This window comes from Myodes glareolus, chromosome 7, assembly GCF_982192425.1.
Source record: "Myodes glareolus chromosome 7, mMyoGla1.1, whole genome shotgun sequence".
Lineage (NCBI taxonomy): Eukaryota > Metazoa > Chordata > Mammalia > Rodentia > Cricetidae > Myodes > Myodes glareolus.
The window spans coordinates 3,710,188-3,735,714 of NC_142032.1; the positions used below are offsets into that span (position 1 = coordinate 3,710,188).

At 42.0% G+C, this 25,527-nt stretch overlaps 1 protein-coding gene across 1 annotated transcript in view; it reads right to left on the reverse strand.

Moving 5' to 3' along the window:
* Window positions 1-25,527, reverse strand: part of Atrnl1 (attractin like 1) — a 542,404-nt gene that overhangs the window by 208,863 nt on the left and 308,014 nt on the right. The window lies entirely within an intron of this gene.

Genomic DNA, 25,527 nt, shown 5'->3' on the forward strand with positions numbered 1-25,527 from the left:
AGGCCCTGGTTCAACTTCACAGGGACCTGAGAGGTGTGGTCGACAGATAATTCTCTCGACCTCCATGCACAGGACTCACAAAATGCACTCGAGAGCACTTGGGAAGCCTCAGGTGTGAGGTGCCACTTAAATAAAAAGTGCTATTACGATGACAGGTAGGTAAGGTGCCCACTCAAAATAACCCAGACATTTGTCTCAGCAGAAGGGAAAGTATTATCAAAAATGGTTAAGGAGTGAAAATGAAAAGTTGTCGTAATCTGTTAAAAGAGATAAGGAACATATATGCCTGCTAAGACTAAGTTTTCTCAGTCGTTAAGGTCCTGCCAGCTGCTGTGGGACCAGCAGGAGATGTGACTGACCGTCTGTCTTCAAATCTTTAGCCACAGCCTGTGTCCATTATGCAAAGTGCAGATGGTTATGCAGGGAGCAAGGAAATCTGCAAAGGCCCCTGAAGCACCACTGGGTATTTGTGCCTGTGCAGGGTTTGCCTAGCTGCAACCACAAAGTATCCGAGGCCCAACCAACCACCGAGCTAATTTATATTTCTGCCTTTCCTTGTAATTATAATATTCATTAAGTCATGATAAGAAAAAATTGATGACCGGCACTAGATACCCCAGATCTTGTCCCTCTCATCCTATACAGCTAATAAAATTATTATTAAATATTAAACAGGACAGGCAGTGCAATTAAATACTCTTTCAAATGAGGAGAAAATCATATCAGTGAAGAAGGCAGAATCCTTGGGCACAATGAACGGCTTCATTATTTATGGAGATCTTTAAGATGCCCAGGCATTAGGTGAAAACATTAACTATCGGTCTCTGAATGCAAACGGCTGGAGCCCTCTGATGCATCATTCATAAACTTCCTCTGAAGACGAGGGAGGATAACAATACAGGAAGGCGATTCGTTATCTCGCGCTTGTGCGTTAACACGTATGACATTGGGCACAGCAGTAATTTAAGGTTTAGCTTTTTTATGATTAAGGAGAGTGCCTACCTGATGATGTTCTATGAAACAGGAGTAAACTGGTAACGAATGGTAGCTTAGCTTATTAATTTACATTTTGTTTAAGTGATGAATCCATAATAAATATGAAGTATAAAGGTGCATAAATTAGAAATGACTCACTCTCCTAGAATTTCACCCTTGTATTAAATATGGCTGCTAACAAACAGAAACTTGATTTGAAGCACTCTCCGCAGAAGTGCTAAGAACATCCGTGCAGCAGGCAAACATGGTTTCATTTCCAAGCAAGCACAGTGAGGGGAGAAAAAGTATGGACTTCTGCATCCTTGGCAGAACATCACAGAAGCCACCTGGCACATAGGCCCCCAAAATACAGCGGCACAATCTACTTTTTCAACAGAAGCTTTGAGAAGATGTAAATTCAAGTTTATGTCCACACAGAATCATCTAGGATTCATAATTAGTAGTGTCCTCTCTTTATCTCCCTCTCCTTGGCTTATAAATGATATCTCCCAAGACAGAGGTTTTCATAATGAAAGCTCTGGCGCCTCAGCCACCCTTTGCTGGATTCTAAACAAAGGATTTACAAACTATGATTCATAAACAGTTCCTGCCATAGACTGTGATGCCCCAGAGAAGTACTCCAAAGCCAAGCAAACCGGAATCAGCGCGGCACAGTGACGCCAATCCTCAACGCGGAAGGAAAAATCTGCCACTGACACTTGTTTAATTTTGAACATTTATCTGTAAAATGCAAAGCATATTTTAAGACTCTGATTTGTTCTCTGAGCTTTGAGTTTAATTGCTTTGAAGGAGTCGAGTGAATGTATTCTGGGCCACTGAGTTGGGCTGAAGGTCTCGTTAAGGTGCATAGCGAGGTTCTGGCTGTGACCCTGGGAGAAAAAACTGTTTTCTCAGGATGCGCTCCGCTTTGGTGTGATGTTTTAAAGCAATAAAGTAGAAGATACAGCAATTATCTTTCCCGCTCGTTTCTGGTTCTCAACACTGTCCTTAAGAATTGTCCCTGCCAATTAGTGACTGGATGCCTTCCTGTTTCAATTCTGTTAGGATAAGAGATGTGGCCAAACTTTGCCGACAACCTAAGTTTTGAAGGGCTTGTCTGAGTAATCCAGCCTCTGACATCAGAAGCCCCCACACTTGCTGCTCTCCTCATTCTTAGCTGTTTGATGCCAACAGAGGATTTAGACCTCACGAGTCCTTGATTTTTCTCATCTGTGGAGTGTGGGTGATGGCCCCTAAACCTGTCCCTCAGAGGACCTGTTCAAAACCGCATCTTCTCTACTCAGTTTCTATTGAACCGCGACCAGTAAGTTTAGCCTTTCAAACAACCTGTTCTTTTTCTGTACATGATGGGAATGACTAATACCTCCCTGTGGAGAGGTCGGGAGAGAACGGGATGCCCACAGACCCTCAGCACAGAGGTTGCTATCCACGAGTGCTCAGAATTACTGTGCTGAACTTAGAGCACTAATTTCATATTTGAAGACGGCATACTAATTATCACAGTCCCATTTTCCTCAGCATGGGTGACATATTTGGCTGTTCTAGTCCGCCTTTTACCAAATGTTGCATTATGAGACAGTTGGAAATGTCATTATTGAAGTAGATTTGGAACAGTTCTCTGCCATTTGTGAGTAAGAATGATAAAACCCAAGCACAAAGTGAAGAGAAATATAAAATGCTTCAAGGCCCTCTCAATCAACTAAGCAAGGCTCATATAAGCCAAGAATAAAGCAGTAAGAACAGGGACTACATGGGTCTACATGTATATTATAGATATGCCATCTGCATATATATTATAGATATTTCATCTGTGTATATATTATAGATATGTTATCTGCATGTATGTTATAGATTTCAGGTTAGTATTTTCACACGACCCCGGCATTTGTGAGACAGTGGCTCTCTGAAGACTGTGCCTACTCTTGGGGCCCTTTCCCTTCTGTTGGGTTGTCTTGTCCAGCCTCAATGGGATGGGTTTTGTTTAATCTCATTATATTTTATTTTATCATGTTGGTTTTATTTCCTAGAAGACTGTTCTTTTCTAATGAGAGACAGAAAGGTACCAGAGCTGGAAGGAGGCAGAGGAACTGTAGGAGTAGAGGGCAGAGAAACCATAGCCAGGATATACCATATGAGAAAGAATCTATTTTCAATAACAGGAAAAAGTGGAAAAGAATTAAGAGGCCAAATAGATACAAACATTCGTCAGCAGAGGCTATTGTTGTCAGCAGACAACACTGGCCATACGTCTGTTATCCCCAAACTGCTGCTATAGTTCCCTTCCCACTGGGAAGGTGGTGGGTGATGCTGGGGTGGTGGCAGCATCAGCTCCAGAAAGGGGGTCAAGCTGCATCCTTTGTTGGGAAGCAGAGGAAATAGATGCTTGTGCTCACTACCACCCCACTCTCCTTGCATTCAGTCTGGGGTTCAGCTCAGGAAATCGTGGTATCCACTTTCAAGGTGAGAAAGTCCTCACAGGCATGTCCATAGCCAGCTAATCGAGACAGCACTTCGCTGGGACTCCAGGTCTATTTGTCTCCAGATCCCATCTTGAGATTAACAAGCATCCCTATAAATTATCATACATACTATAGAATTTGCATAAATTTAGTAGATCACTTACTCTATTTTGAAATAGATCAGGAACAAATAGGTTTGGAGAGAATCAGGAGTTTTCAGTCTCTGACACGTTCTAGCATGACAAATTTCTACTCCTTGTTTACTGTGTGCGCAGATTTCATTCATAAAGAAAGCCTAAGTGGGAACCTTAGTAAACAATTTGCATTTTCATTAATAGTGAGGCTAATTTCCCATGCAAAACGTTGGTTAGGTAGACGGTGTTCTATACTTGGCAGCATTATTTTGTCCATCAATGATAAAGAAAATTGTTCATCATGTCTTAGCAACAAGATGTCTACATATATTAACAAAAAGAAGATAATTCTCAAGTCTCGCTTCTGCCTCAAGAAATCTCACTAAGGAATGGAAACAGAGGACATTCTTCCTCACTTGGCATTGCTCAGGAGAACCCTGGAGAGCATGAGACGCAGACTCAGAGGATTTTCTTTCCTCTTCTGAAAGATGTCTTCCCTTTGATGGTGAATGGACTCACATTCAGACTTATTTTGATACTGAAAAAAATTTACTATAATCATTTATTAATTAAACAAACATATCTTATATAATCTACTGTGTACCAGTTGCGGCTCTCAAAATCAATGTAGGAGGTGATTCTCGAGTCTATCTACGGACTTTTTCCACAGTACCAAAGTGGAGCTCTTCTGTGGCACCTGTTGGGAGGTGGAGGCAGGACACCTCTGCTTCTAAAAGGATTACTTACGTTCTCCAAAGTTGAGAGCAAGAAAGCTTCCAGAAGAATCTTAGCAGGCAAAACCCTAACTGCATGTCAACACACTTCAGCCTTGTGGTCACCTCTCTCTAATATCCCCCTCACACTCCCTATCCTCACAACCCTGCCATTTCTCTCTCTCAGAGCTGAACACTGGCCTCGGTCAACAGGATGCTAAACAGCCAATAGAAACTTTTTGAAGGTTACTTTATGCAATTAAAATGCAGATTTAAAATCCTGTGTGTCTTTGTGGACATAGATGTGATCACTGACAGACTCTGCCAAAGATGACCTTACGTCAGGACAGAAGAAATCACACTGAGGGACTAACACTGCCTCCTGAAAGCCTACACACTCTGCGGCACACTGGGAAGTGTCAGAAAGATACGGAAAGACGCAGTTTCCGACTTGCCATGTTTTTGTAAAGCAAAAGCACACTTCAAAATACGTACTGCCTATTTTAAAAATTATTGGTACTTAAAAATCATATTTGATGTCATATATATGTTGTGCCTATTCAACTTACTTTATAAACACAAATTATTACAGAAAAAAATGTAATGGAAAACATAAAATGGCTGGGCAGAGAGAAAGTGGCAAGAAATGCTGCAGAGAGAGTGGAGGCAGGATTGTAGTGAAGATGGCCCCTGCTCATCCTGGACACAGTAGACAGAGAGGAGACAGGATTGTAGTGAAGATGGCCCCTGCTCATCCTGGACACAGTAGACAGAGAGGAGACAGGATTGTAGAGAAGATGGCCCCTGCTCATCCTGGACACAGTAGACAGAGAGGAGACAGGATTGTAGAGAAGATGGCCCCTGCTCATCCTGGACACAGTAGACAGAGAGGAGACAGGATTGTAGAGAAGATGGCCCCTGCTCATCCTGGACACAGTAGACAGAGAGGAGACAGGATTGTAGAGAAGATGGCCCCCGCTCATCCTGGACACAGTAGACAGAGAGGAGACAGGATTGTAGAGAAGATGGCCCCCGCTCGTCCTGGACACAGTAGACAGAGAGGAGACAGGATTGTAGAGAAGATGGCCCCCGCTCATCCTGGACATGCTGAAAAGTTCATCTTTGACCACACAGCTCTAACCGTCTCACTCCTACCACTAAGTGTCACATCACTTAGGTGTCATGGCTGCCATCTCAGCTCAACCCTGCCAGTGCCATGGAAGTCCTGTGCACACACTGCACAGCGGCCCCACCTATTGCTTTCCAGAAACAGCCAATACAATGACACTGAACCCAAGAATTACAGAGTGGCAAATGGAATACTGTGCTAACATAACAAAAAAGCCAGAAAAGGGCATTTTCAGAACTATCAGCAACTGTGTAGTTGGCCAGGCAAGCTTGAGCCTCAGAATTAGTCATGGGAAGCCTTCCCAGGCTGGAAGGTGAAGGAGGAGTGTACTGCTCAGAGGGTTTCTCAATGTGCAGAGGAATCTCAACGATGTCTTTAAATCATCAGGAGCAGGATATAAACAAACCAGGTTCACTATTTTCTAAACAAAGATTCTCTTTGGATTACACAGAAAGTCCAACCCAATGGAGCAGGAAGCAGAGAGAAACCAAAAGGCACAAGAAATATGTCTCCAATCCTCAAATAAAAGTAGCACACTGTATCACCAAGAAAACAGTAACAGCAGTTAATCTCAAATACAATGAATTTCCTCTCCCAATAAGTAGCAAAAGGTCACTTTTGTATGCAGCTTTCTTTAATACAAAAGGCCAGGTGGTTGTAATTTATCTGAGCAAATCAAAATGAGCAAAGGGACAAGTACTGAAAAGGTCATTTAAAGGCTCCATCCTCAGAAGGATGTGCAATGCCGGTGACTCCTCAAAGAGCAAAAGTGAGAACCTGGATGATGTGAAATCTGAACTTGAGAGGAAAAAATAAAACCACAGGTAGAGCACCTTAGGGTCTTAGGGTCAGATGCTTCACTTCCTGTGCCACCATGGACACTGGGGACAAGCAGGAGGTGGACCACACGATCCAGTCAACCCGTGTGAGTATCTACACTGTGGGGACACGCAGGAGGTGGACCACATGATCCAGTCAACCCAATGGGGTGTGGGACGTAATCAGCTGCTCAGAGCACAAGTCTCCCAGTGACTCCTGTGAGTGCACACTTCTGAGGACGAGGTTTACACCAGTCCTCCAGAGAGTACGAGCTGAACTCTGGTCATCTAGGAGTATAATATTCTAGTTATTCAGGAACTTCTTAGATCTCCCAGACACATAAATGATCAAATACTGGCAATTTCCTCTTAATCAATAGTCTAAGTACTTGTTCTTTTTTTTTTTAAGGAAATGTGATTATTTTGTTATTAGTTAATGGAGTTATTTTCAAATCAATGTTGAAAAGATGGTTCTTTCTTTGGTAAACTATTTCTTTTTTAAGTCATCTGCTAATTATAATTTAAAATGTCTTGGGAAATACCCAAGATGTTCATTGACTTATTGTAGTGATAAATGAAGACAGTTTGCCTTTAATATTTTGTGAAGGGAACCATGACTTAATTTTTTTAAAGCAACTAATTTTGGTTGTTTTTATTTGAAATGTGAAGAATGGTTTGATGGAGAACAGACGATTCCAATCAGTAAATGGCTTCTTTAAAGTATTTGGAACACCATTCGATGCACAAAAATCAGAATTTATGAGAGGCAGTGATCATACCAGACTCACTGCAATAATTCATTTTTAAAATTAAAAGGAACCATGGGAGTTATCTCATCCAACAACGACATTACAGCATAGTCAAAAGTGCTCTGTCTTCTCGGGTAGACAGTCACCAGGCATGAAATCACCTGCTGGTAAGGGTCCAAAATTACTACTTCTTAGCAAGTTTTATGATACCTACTGTTGGGTTCATACACTGAACAATACATACATACATACATACATACATTCCACTGGGATATTTCTGGACCATTAAAATTTTAAAAGATACCACTAATGTGATTTACTTGAATTTCTCGAAACACATAAAGTATTTGAAGATTTTCTCACACCTTCATCTCAAACAGATGGAATATTGTAACACCTTTCACTAGTTATTTATGCAACAGAGATCTGTGCAATACACTGTGTTCTGGGAAGAAGGCCAGGAGTATGGTCTTGCCCTTACCGGGCTTACTCCGTTACCTGAGCAGGGCAAAAGTATTTCCAGTGTAACAGTTTTCAGTGTCCCCACAAGGTCTCTCTTAAAATGTAAGATGAACGTAACATTGTAAGGTTTCTGACTGCTTTAGAAAGGGACAGAACTGTTTCTCATCATCCAGACTAACCTGGATTCTTTTCTGAGACAGGTGGCAAGGCAGATTTTGCTTTGCTTTTATAATTATTCTTGCCAGCCCTAGGTCTTTCTTGGACAAATTATGAAGGCAAATATTCCCCAGTTGGCACTGGTATGAGGTGTGATGATCAGAACTTCCTGCTGATATTTGAATTTTCTAATTTTTAAGATTGCGATTGTTGTCCTAATTTTTCTCTGAGACTATAATTCCCTGTGAGCTGTGGGCCTTGGTGTGTTAAATCTCTCTATAACTGTGGCCCTTTATATTGACCTGTTCCATTCCCTTGATCAGATAGGCAGAAACTCATCATGGCTGTCAACTGCCAAACTTACTGGTGATCCAAAGCAAATTCTAAAAGCCACTCACTGGTTGCTACTGACCCCTCCATATTCAAGGGTGTTTTCCCTATGGTGATGCAAAGAGACAGAGTGGATCAGGCATATGGACTTTAAAAGCAGAGTGTGAGACTACTCTGGGAGTCAGGAGCAGTCTTGCGTAATAATGACTCCTGATGTAGGTGGGCCTTCTGTCGATGTGTTATTTTCATTTGTCAATAAAGAGACTGCCTTGGTCCTTTGATAGGACAGAAAATTAATTTGAAAATACCTTGGCTTCAGAATTGAAGGCAAAAGGTATGCTACTTTGGAGAAGAGATTTTGCTTTTGTTTCCACAGAAAATGAGAGGCTGTGGATTCATTCTGAGTTAAGAAAAATCAGGTTCGAAAAAGGAAGACCACCTGAGAAATCTCCGATAGGAACAGATGGCCCAGATGACAGAGTTCTACATCCAGAACAGATTCAAGACTGCTGCCTGAGATGATCAAGACTCACAGGATACTCCAGTCAGGACTTGATTATAACTCTAAATTTTCTTTAGGTCCCCATAAAATCATCAGCGCCCCCAACCAGCAGGAAGTAGCCTGAAATATTACACCCACTTTCCTAACAAATGGACTATGGGTATTTTCCTTTGTTTTTAAAAAAAAGAGGGAAATGGTGTGGGAGAATTGTCTGTATTCTGTCAATCATATTTTAATAAAATGCTGATTGGCCAGGCAGGCAGTATAGGCGGGAAAGCCAGACAGGAAGTAGGAGTGGAGCAAAGAGACTGGGAGTATTCTGGGAAAACAGGAAGCTCCCTCCGCCAGTTCTGCACAGACCACCAGAGAGGAAAGATGTAAACTGCCCAGCTGAGAAAGGTACTGAGCCGTGTGGCTAATGTAGATAAGGATAATGGTGTAACATAAGTTATAAGAACTAATAAGTAGCCTGACCTAAAGGGCCAATCAGTTTATAATCTTATGGAGTTCTGTGTGTAATTTCCTTTGGGGCTTGCGGGCTGTGGGGTACTGGGCGGGACAGAAGCCCCAACAAGCCGGCCCCTCGCACTACAGACTCCCACCTATGAAACCAGGCACATTTTCCTCTCGTCTTAGGTTCTGTGACATCATCCTTTACCCACAGCACACACTGCACACACAGAGTCTGGGGGTCAGTCCCAAGCATGAGTTAAGGAGGTGGATCTACTTAGTCCCTCGACAACTGATGGCGAAATGGTTTTCTTGATTCCATTCTCCTAGAATGCTCTATGGAGTTCTGTAGCTTCTTGCTTTGACTCTTCTCTGATTCACTTATTAGCTGCTGTGCTTTTCTGAATTATATGATTTATAGGATTTTTAAATCACAAAATGTATATGACCATATAACAATTAATCTATTTCCTTCTATTCTCCTACAACCTATTTTTTTTTAAAAAAAAAAAACCAACAACAACAACAATTTCCACCAAAACCTTAAATTTTTATAACCAAGACTTTTACTTCTTGGTTGATAAAAAATTTAAATGGACCAAAGAAAAGAAATGGACTCTTTAATACCATATGAGAGACCTCTCTATGGAACTGGACACCTACTAAAAACCAGAAATGGGTGACTGAACTGCTGAGAGCTACCTGCATAGTATCCTGAACAAGCAGAAATGGAGAGAATAAAATTATAGGGCTAAGATCTTCATTAATGATGCCATTTGCTGTGTCTACATTCACACATTGGCTGTCATTTCCCTTCCTTGGAGTAGAGCAGGAACTTGCCAAACACCTAACAAGAATACAATCACCTAACTTCACCCAGGACTAAAGTCTTCAGACTGACCTTTCACATATAGATAATAGCAGATGTAATTAATTATACGAGAAAGAACAGGCTAGAAATTATCAAGGATAGAATTTTCTTCCATTAACTTATAATGAAATCAACAACCATAAATACACTCTAAAACCTCAACTACCTTTAGATGGTGTTTAAAGTAGGCTTTGGTAGTCATATTGGTTCCTTTACCTAAAATTTAATTCTTTCCTGATGATTCCATTTAAAACTGAAGTCACTTTGACAAACACAGTGAACACACACAAATGTCCCACTGCCTCTCTTCTGTCTGGCTTTTCTCTGCTGCATTAGCTACTAAAGACATGTAACATATTTTACTTATTATCTGTTAGAATCTGTCTTCCTGATGTCAATAGAGATGTTTTCATTTATGCTAAAACTCAGCATCTAGAACGTATCTGACACGGCATATTTTTCAATAGCTAATTGTTGAACTGAATAATTCACTTAGGACCAAAACAAACCCTAGAAATACGGAGCTTGACCCCAGACTGACTGTGAGTCTACCATGTGGGCTAAAGCTGTCCATGAGTTTCTAAGAACACATGAGAGATAAAGTTTCCTGGGCAATAAAGAGATTGAGAAAGCACGGCTGTAACTACACAACAAAGACAGAAAAGCCTGCAATCAGTCACAACTTTGTTATCAATGTAATCACGTCAGTGTTCAGTATTAGGTGAGCAGACACTAAATGCTGTTGGTCATGTGTACAGTCAGGAAGCACAAAGGAACATGAACACCATGTCTGGGGAAGGATGCTGTTACAAACCCTTACACTGTTTACACTGTTCAGACAACAGCAGCGAGGCTAAGAAATATCACACATAGCCATACGAGAATACCATGATTACCCACATGCTCCCAATCACAGGCCACGCGCTTTAGACACTTCATATGAAGTGACAGGTACCCTGGCGTAGCTGGATACAAAGATTTTCAGGGCACCCTCTTCCCTCACCTTCTGCTATTGCACCTGGCCTCACTAAGAACTAGCTTCAGGAAATGTAATTATGGTGGAAATAACTCCATTAGGGGGCATCTACTGCTATGGGACTGGCCTGGTCAGTAGACCTGATAGTCAAGGGGCCAAGGATAGAAACCTTTTTCTGTGTTATTTGTGACTTGTTTGCTGCAAAGAATCAGGCACTGAAGTGATGTAACTGAGTTGAGCCATTGGGAACTTTGTCCAATCTCATGACTAGGGAATATTTACGGTTAAGGCTACAATAGACAGAAAATACTGAGGAATGCTTTAGGGATTTTACTGAAGAGTTTTTAGTTTGCAAAAAGTGAAAGTAAAAGGATTGCTTTTGGGATGTGTGACTATGACTTGCAAACTGATGTGATCCTTAAGCCAGGAATGTGCTCAAGAGGGGAGACAGGGAGACATTATTGCACTGCGGAACTCTGCCAGTGAGTTTGTTTGTTTGTTTTTGTTTTTGTTTTCTGAGACAGGGTTTCCTCTGTATAATAGCTCTTATTGTACTGGAACTACTTCTTGTAGACCAGGCTGGCCTTGAACTCACAGAGATCTGCCTGCCTCTGCCTCCTGAGTGCTGGGATCAAAGTCATGCACCACCATTGCCAGCGAGACTTTCTTTTATTGAGGCATTTTTTGCATTTTGCATCAAAGTTATATAATGTGACCATATAAATAGACCTAACATTAATTTTTCATATGATGTGTTGTGATACATTTCAGAAACTCCTGGCTCTAAAATCCAAGCTACCTACAATGAGGCCAAGGATAGTAACACAATACTCACCCAAACTTCCCTGGCCCCTGGAGGCAGGAAGAGCGCTATGTTAATATACAGTGGCTCTATCCTGTCGGGTACAGGACCGAATTTACACCCTGGTGGTCTCGTACCCAGGAACAAGAAGGACAAGAAGCGGAGCCAGGTTAGAGGGAAAACCTTCTGATGTGTTTATCTATTTATTATGAGACAAGATCTCTCTTCTACGTGGTCTTACTGCCTAAAACTGCCTGGTCACAGTTATCACTGAGGGAAGTCATCAGTCAGGAACAGGCAGCAGGAGGAGCCAGGACTACGGTGCCTCTTGCCTTGCTCGAGGGCTCCAGTCCAGCTGCTTTTCTTGTATCTCACAGGATCAGCTGCCCAGTGTTGCAAAAGCAGCACTGGCCTGAGCCATCCGGCACCAATCAATAACACAAGAAAAACAAGCCGGACAGACCTGTCTGCAGGCCGATTTGATGCAGGGATTTTCTCAGCTGAGGTCCTTGCCTCCAACGTGACTCTAGTTTGTGTCAAAACAAACGAACATACTCTGGGGCAGGTGACGATGCTCCTACTTGACAGACTAACACAAACCCCAGGGCCAGGAATGGCTCAACTCTTTGGACATTTGGTGACATCCTCCAGAGCCCCAGACATGACGGGCGATTGCAGAGGCCACTGTTTGCCGTCCAGGACTTGACCACAAGACACGATTGCTGACACCACTGTTTAAATCAGGAATGGAAGAAATCAAGCAAGAACTGAGCCTGGAAATCTCATTCCCAAATGGAGAGCTCTCTCGGGGTTGAACGTGCTGCGTACACTACCAGCTTGACCAGCTGTGACCCTGCAAGCTTCAGCAATGACAGACCCGGCAGATGTGCCCACTGGTATCATAGTGGTACAAACTCCAGAGGAGCAGTCAATCACCTTCTAATTGAATTTCAGTCCAGCTCTGCAAGATGAACCCCACACCTGGAGTCAACACGGAGGGAAGGCCCTGTGGCTGCACGGGTCGCAGTCCCCAGCGAAGTGACCCCTGCTCGTCTGCGAAATGTACCCCCAAATTTTTCCCTCTCTCAGTCTTCACCAGAGCAGCTTCTATTTCTAGCACACAGAAATTAACACAGAGACCCACAACTGGACAAGGGGAGGAAAGTAAGACTGTGGAATTCTCCGTCCCAAACGGGGCATTTCTATCACAGTCTCCCCACAAGGCTCAGGATCCTCGAGGAAGAAGAGGTGAAGAGACCACAAGAGCCAGGGACTGGGGATGACAGCCAGGAAACCGTGTCCTCCAGGCGCAGCAGGGCCAGGCACATGTGAGCTCACAGCAGGTATGAGAGAAAGCAGGAGACCCCTGAAATCTCCTTCCAGACCAGACCCCAGCAAGGAGAAGGAATGTGGGCGTGGAAATGCATGCCTAGCGGGGAGGTACTGGCAATTGGTAACTCTTGGGAAGAGAGTTACTTTTCTTTAAGAATGTTGCCCTTGCCAGGCATGGTGGCTCATACCTTAAATTCCAATGCAAGGGAGGCAAAGGCAGGTGTGTTTCTGTGAGTTCAAGGCCAACCTGATTTACAGAGCCAGTTCCCAGGATAGGCAGGGCTACACAGAGAAAGTCCGCCTTGAAAAAACTTAAAAAAAAAAAAGAATGCTGTCCCCTGGTAGGTTGACCATCATTCTCCAGGTGAGGTTACACATCCAAAAATATCTGGGCAGCACAAATTGGACTTGGTGTTTTTTTAATAAAAGAGGATATAAATTTGGATAGGTAGGGAAGGGGTATAGATCTGGGAGGAGCTGAGGGAGGGGGAAATATGATCATACACATTGTACAAAATTATCAAGGAACTAGCAAAAATAAAATAAAAATATACACTTTTGCATGTGTATATTTTTTCTCTAGTGACTGCAAAAGAATGTATGTGCACGTTTGTGCGCCTGTGTGCGGAAGCCAGGCAGACACTGCATAGCCGCCTTGACTGCTCTACATCTTATGTTTTGAGACAGGGTCTCTCGATAAATCTGTATCTCAGATCTGATTGGCTATACTGGCTAGTCAGTGAGCTTTGGGGATTCATCCGTCTGTGCCTCCCACCCGGTCCTCAGCACTGAGGGTACAAAAGTTCATCCAGACCTGGCTTTTATGCACGGCTGAAGATCTGCATGCAGGTCACCTTGCTTATGTGTCAGGCATCACTACCCCTGAGACATTTCCTCAGCTCCAGTATAAAAAATCTGAAATGAATCATGTTATAATCTAGCTACATTTATAGCTCCGATCTCCATCCCTTCCCCTTACGTTAGGTACATTCACGTCATCTTCCCGCAGGCTTCTACATCCCCAGTCTGGCTCACCTCTTTTCCCAGCACTGTCTGCACTATCAGCATTGTCTGCATTATTAAGTTGAGAGTGTAAATGGATCACATCTTCCGCTTTAAGTGGTATGCCCAGTTTCTGTTTCTCTACAATTACGCTATCTTAGGAACATTTCTGTGACTTAGCTGTAAGAGAAGACAATTTATCACAACACATATAATCGTGATTAAACACATTTCTCAGGTCAAGCGGATTCTGAAATTAATTCAAGTGCCATACTTACTGGAACTACCATTTCTTAAATATAATATAATTCACTCTGCCCCTTTCCATTTCTTAACGTCTGAGGAACACTAGCTTGGCCCAGACGTGAGGCTGCTGTGGGGAAACAGCACGGCCTAAGCAGTCCAGGGAGGAAGGTGTCTATGCCACGCGTGGCTCCATAAACGACTCAGTATCAAAAGCCCTAAGGACAGGAAGTCAAGCAGGGCAGGAACCTGGATGCAGGACTCAATGCAGAGGTCATGGAGGGGAGCTGCTTACTGGCTTGCTTCCCTGACTTGCTCAGTCTGCTTTCTTACAGAATTCAGGGTCACAGCCCAGGGTGATCCCACCCACCGTGAGTTGGGCCTTTCCCCATTGATCACTAGTTAAGAAAATGCCCTGCAGCTGGCTCTCAGGAAGGGACTTCTTCAGCTGACACTGCCTCCTCTCTGACGACTGTAGTTTGTGTCAGGTTGACATGGAGCTGGCCAATACAGACCCTTTGCATCAGGAACATCACATGACAACTTGGTGGACTACATGGTGCAAAGCTTCCAAGTTTGATATGCATCTATGTATGTTTTTAGTTTAATCTTAATTTTTTCTTTTACACTAGTGTGAATAACTGCCTTCAATGAAGAATTATAAACATTATAAACATTATACTTCACCAGTCACCAAACAGTTGCCACAGTCAGGACGGCTGGCTAAGGCTGTAAATACCAGCAAGACATAGAATGGAACTTGTTTTCCAGATTTACATTCTACTTACAAATGTGAGATTTAAGGCCCAAATTTTAATTTATCGAAGAATAGCTTAATGACTTGTCAAGCAAGTGACAGTAACAAGCAGACTGGTGGCCAGGAGATGTGGATTTGAGGAACTACAGTCTGATAACTCAATAATGGTCTTGTTCAAAATAGTTATTTATTGCACAGTTCTTTAATTCTTGTGAGTCCAAGTGACCACACGCTTCCTCACACCACAAATACTCAGAGATAATTTCTTCCCATTCAGCACTCTGACTTGCATTGCTCTCCTCTCAAATCTCTTGGAATTTTTTCTGAGCCCTCGACACATTTCTCATTGCCTTACGTTACCCTAAGCCCAGGAAGTGAGTTTCAGTTTCTGCACATGAGAAAATGTTTGCAACGTCAGCACTTGAACCGAACTACATCTGCATCAATAACTTATGGAAGCCTTGGTCACAGCACACGGCAGGATAGAAAGGTTGGGTGGAGAAGGTACGACAATGTGTGGTGTGGCAATCTTAATTACTGAGTTACCTAAAGCAGTGAACGCTTAGGGCTTTCTTAGTTGATATATCATTGACAATTTGAAAGTCAAAAAGGTCAAATAGATATATGAGCTATTGGAAGATGAATGATTTTTATAAATAGCATTGAAATTTTTCTGAAATTTTAGCTTGTATTTTATTTCACCCACTACTGCTCAGCATTGGTGATAAAAGTAATGGGCATGATGCAATGATCACTCCATTAACCAAATGCCACCGTCATCAAGAAAGCATGTGGATGCATTCCCTGAGCCTGCTCAATGAACATCTACAACCTACTTTCCCAATTCATCTCCTAGTTGTTTCAAATAGGTGAGATTTTAGGGAAGCAAACTTAATTTAATTTAAATGTTGTCTTGACCTCAAAAAGTAAACCAAATCCATATTTTAATTTGAGTTAGAAGTTACTTTGAGTCTATCACTCAAAGCAGCATATACCAGAGACACCAGGAAATACACGGGATGGTTAGTGTCTAAGTGCTAGCCTGCAGCAATTCTCCTGCTAACATTTCTGTTTGAACTTACAATAACAGCTGCGATAATTTACTGCATCCCGCTGCCTTAGAGCATCTCACTGGAAAAGATGCAAGCATACCTTCAGAGGATAGCACACCAGCCTGACTTGGCAAGGCTTTCTCTGGCATGCAACAAGAAGAGCGGCACATGTAACGCTTTGGAAAACGAGGTTCTCTTCACTTAAAGACACGCCTTGCTCCCTTCCAAGGAGCAACAGCATCCGAATGGGAAGTGAGAGTTTGTGGGTTTTTGGATGTATCTTGCATTAGCAATCTTAAAGTAATACTTCTCCTTGGGAAGACCATGCGTTTGAAAGGGACTAAATCTTCACGGGAAGCCTGAGTGAGTCAGACACAGCACGTGACCTGTGGAGGGTCACCGGGCCTGCAAGCTACTCAAAATAAGAAGCTAGGGGACACTAGACGCACACCCCATAAACCCTGCTTCCTTCTGGAATTGCGCTTTCACCCCAAACATTTTCTCTCGCAATATTGTGACTGGATTGAATGATTTAATAAAAAAATTACATATGTAATTTAATAATGTTAGAGTAAGAAGATTCCTAACATGAAGTAGTAAGCAGGAGCACACCATGGAGTCGTCACCCGACCGACACAATCACACTAATGAAGGACTTTCGCACAAGTGTCCAGGAGAGTGAACCTAATGTGCTCTCAGAATAGCAGGGGAGCTGTTTGCTAAAATATATAAGGAACATTGAAGGTGCACACACCTCTGACCTAGTAATTCCATTACTCAAGATTCTATGTTAATTAAATAATGACAGATTTATTAATCTCAACCATAGGAATATTTATCACAGTGAAAACTCTTAAGGCAATCAGGCTAATCAAACTGGAGTATCAAGCACATAAATGACTATCAGAATATCTCTGCAGAATTTGAATATCAATGCAGTGTCAAAGAGCTAATTGTACAAAAATGCAGAATATAAATATTTGTATATACACCAATAAATATACATAAATTCATATATAAAATAAAAGTAAGATTTGGTATCTTACTCTGAATTAGGGGCTACAGTGGAATAGGATAATGTTCCATTAAAGTTCAAGAGAAAAACCATATCAGTGTAAAGAAGAATCCCACTTATGTATCTATGTTATCTATTATCTCTATCTATACCTGTATTTTGTGTTTGGAGAAAGATTTACCACTAGAACATGAATTTAAATTTATTTTAATTTATATTTTTCCACCTTTTCTGTAAGGGGAAAACAAGAATGTTACCAACTACTCTGATGCTTTGAAATTGTTGACAGATTTACTGTAGAATGTATAATTTGGGAAGATAAAAAGAACAGGATAGTAAATTAATGTTTTCTGAGGTTGTAGATGATAAATCTGTATTGTTTAAAATTACAAGTTACGTCATGCTACAAGGTCAAAGTAGACAAGATTAGTGCTTGCTGAGATAATGAAGACCAAGAACAAAACTGGAACACTAGTAATTTAATTGATAAAGGCAACTGGCCACACTCAGTAAGGCTTGGGAAATCAGAAGTTTCTAAAAAAAAAAAAAAAAGGAAGCTCTGGAGGCCTTGTATGCTTGTGGATTGCAGAGGTAACATGATCCTTTTCCCTATCAGAGGCAAATTGTTCTAGCAGGAGGTGATCTAACAAGGAAGGCTGAGCAGATGCTAAACTGACTGTAAATGCGCACGTCAAACCTCTTGGCTGTCTAATTAACCTGTGTATGACTAGAAATGCAGGGATGAAGTTTGCCATCTGCTGGCCAGTGACAGGCAGGTTGTCTTCATCTGTGCTAATTAAGTCTGAATTCTGCAATGTGTATGAATTATAAAGTCAGTATAACTATTAGATGAATCCATGGATAGAACAGAAGCAATAGAACCGTATCCTGTGTTATGTGGTCCGGTGGAACAGTGCTCCCAAGGACATCCAGAGTCGATCCCTAAGAATCTCATGTGGCCAAAGGGATTCTGCAAATGCAATGATTGAGGGTCCCCACGCAGGGAGGTCTGAGGTCTTCCTGAATTCTCAGGAGGGTCCGAAATGTAATCATCATGTCCTCCTCAGACAACAGATTTGATTCAGTTCAATGCTTCCATGATGTCTTCTATAATATTTGCTTTTGAATTTTATGGAATTATTTTAGGACAAAAAAAACTCTATGGACCAATTCTGATGATGTAAGATAAAGTTTCTCTCATTTTTTTTTTCAGTTAGACTTGTTTATTCAAGTATCCGAAAACACTCTTTCCACTTCCTCCCATCCTCCCAATACCCTCCTGCTCCCCCCACTCCCTCTCCTCCTCCCTCACCATTCCCAAGAGCAGTCAGGGTTTCCTGCCCTGTGGGAAATCCAAGTTCCTCCCCCCTCCCTCCAGGTCCAGGAAGGTGAGCATCCAAATTTCAAAGTATTTCCTTTTACTCTAAATAAAAGCTGGCTGTACTCTGTCCTGGATAAACTCTCACATACGTGTTCTGTCCCGGACAAACTTTACTAAGTTTTAAAAGTTGCACAGTGGACCACGAAGAATAAACACAGAAACTGGTGAAGCAGACACAGTAGACTCTAGAACCCCAAGGACGAGAGGAGCCCAACACCAAGCTTCCAAACACAGCAGCCACCTCCCCCCTCAGCTCTGCTCTGACTTTAACAGTCGGGCCACGACTCAGCTCAGTGCTTCCCAGCTCAGTGCTTCTGAATGCTGAACAGAATGAAAAAGGGGATGGAGCAAGTCAAAGCACTGGTATCTACCTCTCTGCATCCTGATCTGCTGGAATGGTTGCTGCTGGCCACCTCATGTTCCCACACTATGGCTGGGAGCTGGGCCACTGTCAGGCCTTAATAACTACAGTGTACCATGTCTTCAAACCCTGAGTCAAAACGAATCCTGTATTCCTTAAGATGCTTAAGTCAGAGGCAGAGACCCACATAAGAGCACTGGGCTGAGCCACCAAAGTTCAGCTGAAGAGTGGGAGGAGTGAGAATATGAGCAAAGAGGTCAAGACCATGATGGGGACACCTACTGAAACAGCCTACCTGAGCTAATGGGAGCTCACCAACTCCAGCTGGACAGGGAAGGAACAAGCATAGAACCAAACTAGTCCCTCTAAATGTGAGTCACAGTTGCATGGCTGGGGCAGACTGAGGGGCCACTGGCAGTGCCACCAGGATTTAACACTACTGTTTGTAAGGCTTTTTGGGAACCTATCATCTCTGGATGGATACCTTGCTCAGCCTAGATATAGTAGGGAGAACCTTGGACCTTCCCCAAAGCAATGTGCCTTACCCTCTCTGAGGATTGGATGGGGGTGGGGTGGGGGAGAAGGTGGAAAGAGTGAGAACTTGGATTGGTATGTAAAATAAAAAAAGATAGTCTGTTACTTTTTTAAAAAAATAAAATCAATAATTTTTATAAAAAAGATGCTTACGGTCAGCCATGTGGCTACAATGAGCAGACCAGCCCTGGCAACGCCTCCTCATTGTGTCTGCTTCACTGAGTTGTGTCCAACATTGCTTTTGATCCTTGTTTAGAAATAGATTCCACAGAAGAGTCATTGCCAAACTCTTTTTATGAAGCTACAGTTACCCTGATACCAAAACCACATAAAGACACAACCAAGAAAGAGAATTACAGGCCAATCTCACTCATGAACATCGACGCGAAAATTCTCAATAAAATACTGGCAAAACAAATCCAAGAACACATTAGAAAAATTATCCACTATGATCAAGTTGGCTTCATCCCAGAGATGCAGGGCTGGTTCAACATACGCAAATCTATCAATGTAATCCATCATATAAATAAACTGAAAGAAAAAAACCCTATGATCATTTAATTAGATGCTGAAAAAGCATTTGACAGAATTCAACATCCCTTTATGATAAAGGTGTTGAAGAGATTGGGGATACAAGGATCATACCTAAATATAATAAAAGTTATTTACAGCAAGCCGACAGCTAACATCAAACTGAATGGAGAGAAACTCAAAGCCATTCCATTGAAATCAGGAACACGACAAGGCTGTCCACTCTCCACATACCTCTTCAATATAGTGCTTGAAGTTCTAGCAATAGCAATACGACAACATAAGGGGATCAAGGGGATTCGAATTAGAAAGGAAGAAGTTAAATTCTCGTTATTTGCAGACAATATGATAGTATACATGAGCGACCCCAAAAACTCTACCAAAGAACTCCTACAGCTGATAAACACCTTTAATAATGTGGCAGGATACAAGATCAACTCCAAAAAATCAGTTGCCCTCCTATACACAAAGGATAAAGAAGCAGGGAGGGAAATCAGAGAAACTTCACCTTTCACGATAGTCACAAATAGCATAAAATATCTTGGGATAACTCTGACCAAGGAAGTAAAAGACCTATTTGACAAGAACTTTAAGTCTTTGAAGAAAGAAATTGAGGAGGATACCAGAAAATGGAAAGATCTCCCCTGCTCTTGGACTGGGAGGATCAACATAGTAAAAATGGCAATTCTACCAAAAGCAATCTATAGATTCAATGCAATCCCCATCAAAATCCCATCAAACTTCTTCACAGACCTTGAGAGAAAAATAATCAATTTTATATGGAAAAACAAAAAACCCAGGATAGTCAAAACAATCTTATATAATAAAGGAACTTCTGGAGGTACAACCATCCCTGACTTCAAACTCTATTACACAGCTACATTTTGAAAACAGCTTGGTACTGGCATAACAACAGAGAAGTCGACCTATGGAATCTAATAGAAGACCCAGATATTAACCCACAAACCTATGAACACTTGATTTTCGACAAGGGAGCTAAAGGTATGCAATGGAAGAAGGAAAGCATCTTTAACAAATGGTGCTGGCATAACTGGATGTCAACCTGTAGAAGAATGAAAGTAGATCCATATCTATCACCATGCACAAAACTCAAGTCCAAATGGATTAAAGACCTCAACATCAATCTGACCACTTTGAACCAGATAGAAGAGAAAGTGGGAAGTAGTCTACAAGATATAGGCACAGGAGACCACTTCCTAGGAAGAACCCCAGTAGCACAGACAATAAGAGAATCAATGAATAAATGGGACCTCCTGAAACTGAGAAGCTTCTGTAAAGCAAAGGACACCGTCAGTAAGACAAAAAGGCTACCTTCTGACTGGGAGAAGATCTTCACCAACCCCTCATCAGACAAAGGCCTGATCTCCAAAATATACAAAGAACTCAAGAAACTAAACACTAAAACTAATTAACCCAATTAAAAAATGGTGTGCTGATCTGAACAGAGAATTCTCAACAGAAGAACTTCGAATGGCCAAAAGACACTTAAGGTCATGCTCAACCTCCTTAGCGATCAGGGAAATGCAAATCAAAACAACTATGAGATACCATTATACACCGGTCAGATTAGCTAAAGTCAAAAACACCAATGATAGCCTATGCTGGAGAAGATGTGGGGTGAGGGGAACTCTCATCCATTGTTGGTGGGAATGCAAACTTGTGCAGCCACTGTGGAAATCAGTGTGGCGGTTTCTCAGAAAACTGGGAGTCAACCTACCTCAAGACCCAGCAATTCCACTCTTGGGAATATACCCAAGAGATGCCCTATCATACCACAAAAGCATTTGTTCAACGATGTTCATAGCAGCACTATTTGTAATAGCCAGAACCTGGAAACAACCTAGGTGTCCCTCAATAGAAGAATGGTTAAAGAAGGTGTGGAACATATACACATTAGAGTTTTACTCAGCGGTAAAAAACAATGACATCTTGAATTTTGCATGCAAATGGATGGACATAGAAAACGCTTTACTGAGTGAGGTAACCCAGACCCAAAAAGAAGAATATGGTATGTATTCACTCATAAGTGGATTCTAGCCATAATTAAAGGTCTTTGAGCCTATTATTCGTGATCCTAGAGAAGCTAAATAAGAAGGTGAACCTGAAGAAAATCATGTAGTTATCCTCCTGGAGATTGGAAGTAGACAAGAGTGCCAGGCAACCTTGGGTGCATGGGGGGATGGGGGGGTTGTTGGAAGGGGAGAGGGTTAGAGAGAAGGGAGTAGGGGAGGAATGAGGAAAGCTCGAGGGATTGGGACGGGGGGAGGGAGGAAGGATGGATATGGGATCAGGGAAGTATATATCTCAACTAAGGGAGTCATTTTAGGGTGTACAAGAGACTTGATTATAAAGGGGATCCCAGGTCCAAGGAGAGATACCAAGATTGTTCTCTGGACAGAGGAGAGGGTGCCTGAACTGGCCTTGGCCCATAACCATAATGATGAATATTTTGCATATCACCATAGAACCTTCATCTGGCAATGGATGGAGACTGAGACAGAGACCCACATTGGAACACTGGACTTAACTCCCTAGGTCCAAATGAGAAGCAGAAGGAAAGAGAATGTGAGCAAAGAAGGCAAGACCAGAGGGAACCTTCACCTGTTGATGGATGGAGATTGAGACAGAGACCCACATTGGAGCACTGGACTGAGCCCCCAAGGTCTAAATGAGGAGCAGAAGGAGGGAGAACATGAACAAGAAAGGCAGGACAGTGAGGAGTGCGTTCACCCACTGATACAAGGGGACTGATCTAATGAGAGTTCACCAAGGCCAGTTGGACTGGGACTGAACGAGCACGTGATCCAACCAGATTCTCTGAATGTGGCCGCATTCTCTGAATGTGGCTGGCACGGGGTCTTTCTGAAAAGCCATTGACAATGACACTGGGACTTGTTTCCTCTGCATATACTGGATTTTTGGGATCCAGTCTGTTTGGATGCTCACCTTCCTGGACCTGGAGGGAGGGGGGACGAACTTGAACTTCCCACAGGGCAGGAAACCCTGACTGCTCTTAGGGATGGAGAGGGAGGAGGAGAGGGAGTGGGGGGATTGGGAGGGTGTTGGGAGGAGGGGCGGAAATGGAAACTTTTATAATTTAATAAACTTTTATTAAAAAAATAGAAATGGTTCCAATTCTTAGCAATTATTGTATGATTTTAAAAATATTTTTGGGCCCAAACTGTTTTATGACCCTAATAGCACATACATATTGGCTAGGAAGGTGTTAGTTCTCCTTCCTCGGTTAATTCTGAATTGAGGAAGTTGGAGGAGAAACCAGTGTTCTTCCCAGACGCCCGCAGCACTCAGTGGCCGACGCCCTCCAGGACACTTCTTTTGCCCGTGCGATTGGAGCTAAAATACTTCTGCATTATAAACAAAAAGGAAATATAAACAAGCTAAGGCCAACAGCAGCAACATATGGCTGAGGTGGATTTACAATCCTGCTCACATTGGAGAGCTGTGCAAGGATTGGTGCTTAGGTCAAGATTGTATTTTCCAGACTTGCCACTCACTGAATATAAGTCACTTGCAGCATAGTAATGCTACTGTGAATCACGACTGTAGTAGAACACGACAATGTTGCAGTAGAACACGGCAATGCTACTGTGGATCATCACTGCAGTAGAACATGGGAATGCTACCATGATAATGACTGCAGTAGAACACGGCAATGGTACTGAGGATCACGACCGCAGTAGAACTCGGCAATGCTACCATGATCAGGACCACAGTAGAACACGGCAAGGCAACACTACTGAGGATCACGACTGCAATTGAACACTAGCATCGACAAGACCTCAATTACAAGGTCTATAAATTATCAAAATTAGTAAGTACCATTAGAATAATCCTTTTAAATGTTTCTATCTTTTCATCCATTTATATGAAGAGTTTTAGTCTTTCTTGGCCTCCACTCAACCCCTTCTTTCTCGGTACCTTATTTCCCAACATAACTGCAATTCCAGGTTACATTTATTTCTCTTCTATTCATGTGCTTTGTTTTTATACACAAGCAAGGTCCATTTCTTTGATCATTGTACAGCCAAATATTAATAATAAAACCTCAAAAATCTCCATAAACAATGAATTCCAGTTTCTCTATCACTACAATGACTTTTTCAATATTAATGTAACCGAGAGCTTAAGTCAAAAAGACTCTGTATGGTTCTTTACAATATATTCAGTGTTTCCAAAAGGAAAAAGGGACAATTTAGAGTTCATCAATTATATCACATTAAATTAGCCTCCATCATTGACTTGGCTCAACAGCCTTCATCTATTTTAATTTACAACATAAAGGACAGCCAAGAACAGGATAGCAGTAATGACACAGCTGAACAAAGCTGTCTCCTCACTCAACACACACATAGACACACACACACACATATACACACATACACACACATACCCAAACACACACACAGACACACATACACACACATATACACACATACACACACATACCCAAACACACACATACACACACACATATATACACACATACACACACACATATATACACACATACACACACATACCCAAACACACACATACACACACACATATACACACATACACACACACATATATACACACATACACACACATACCCAAACACACACATACACACATATACACACATACACACCCATACACACACACCCATACACACATACCCATACACACACATATATACACACATACCACACACACATACACACACACCCATACATACACAGACATACCACAGACACATACACACACACCCATACACACTCATACACACACCCATACATACACACACACTATTTGCTTCTGTCATCCTAAGATGGCATTAAGATAAAGACTTCTAACTCAAAGAAAGTTTCAAAATACTGTATATCTCATGGTTACACTAAAAGAATTCATTCAAAATAATTTTTCCATGACTTAAACAAATGTGTGATGTATTCACATTGTTAAGAATAACTATGACATGGTATTTGTTAAAGTAAAGTGGTCAGTTTTCTCCATTTTCTTCCATTAGATGTTTGTTTGTTAGCACTGGTCCCCATCATCACCCGTTGGGCTATGGATCCACCTATGGCCCTGAACAATACTAAAATGCTCCTAGTCTCCTTAACAGGAGGTAAGACAAACAACAACAATCCAGTCAGGTTATGCCCGGTTGTCAGGGGTCTCTTAGCTCTGGTGTTGATACTAAAGGCAGGTATAACAGGACATGACTGACACATTCTCAGGGTAGGGTCATACAGCACACAGCTGAAAACAAGAGAATTCCAGAAAGGGTGTGCCAATCCTATCAGTACCATGAGGGGATACGCTTTAGTGCACTTAACTCACGTACTGACTTAACAAGCATCACCTGAGTATTCTGTTACACAGGAATGAAGCCACTTCATAGCTGTCCCTCGCATGCCAGTGTTGGGTGGACCGTTCTCCCTGTTCCCTACGACATCCGTCAGGGACCACTTCTTATGGTGACTTACAGCAAAACATTTACTTCATAAGGCTTTCTGGGCCAGAACTTTTCAGTAACTGACCAAAATGCTAATCATATTAAATTGATTAAAGTTCCCAACAATATAATTTCTCTGGTTTTCCACAATAGATTATTTCTCAGAAATATATTTTTTTTAGATACAATCCTAAAATATCTAAATAATTTCTTTTGTCCTAAACTCAAGGATGAAAGGTCCTTCTTTATCTCTGAAGCCACATTGTGTCCAGACATTCAACATCATTTTT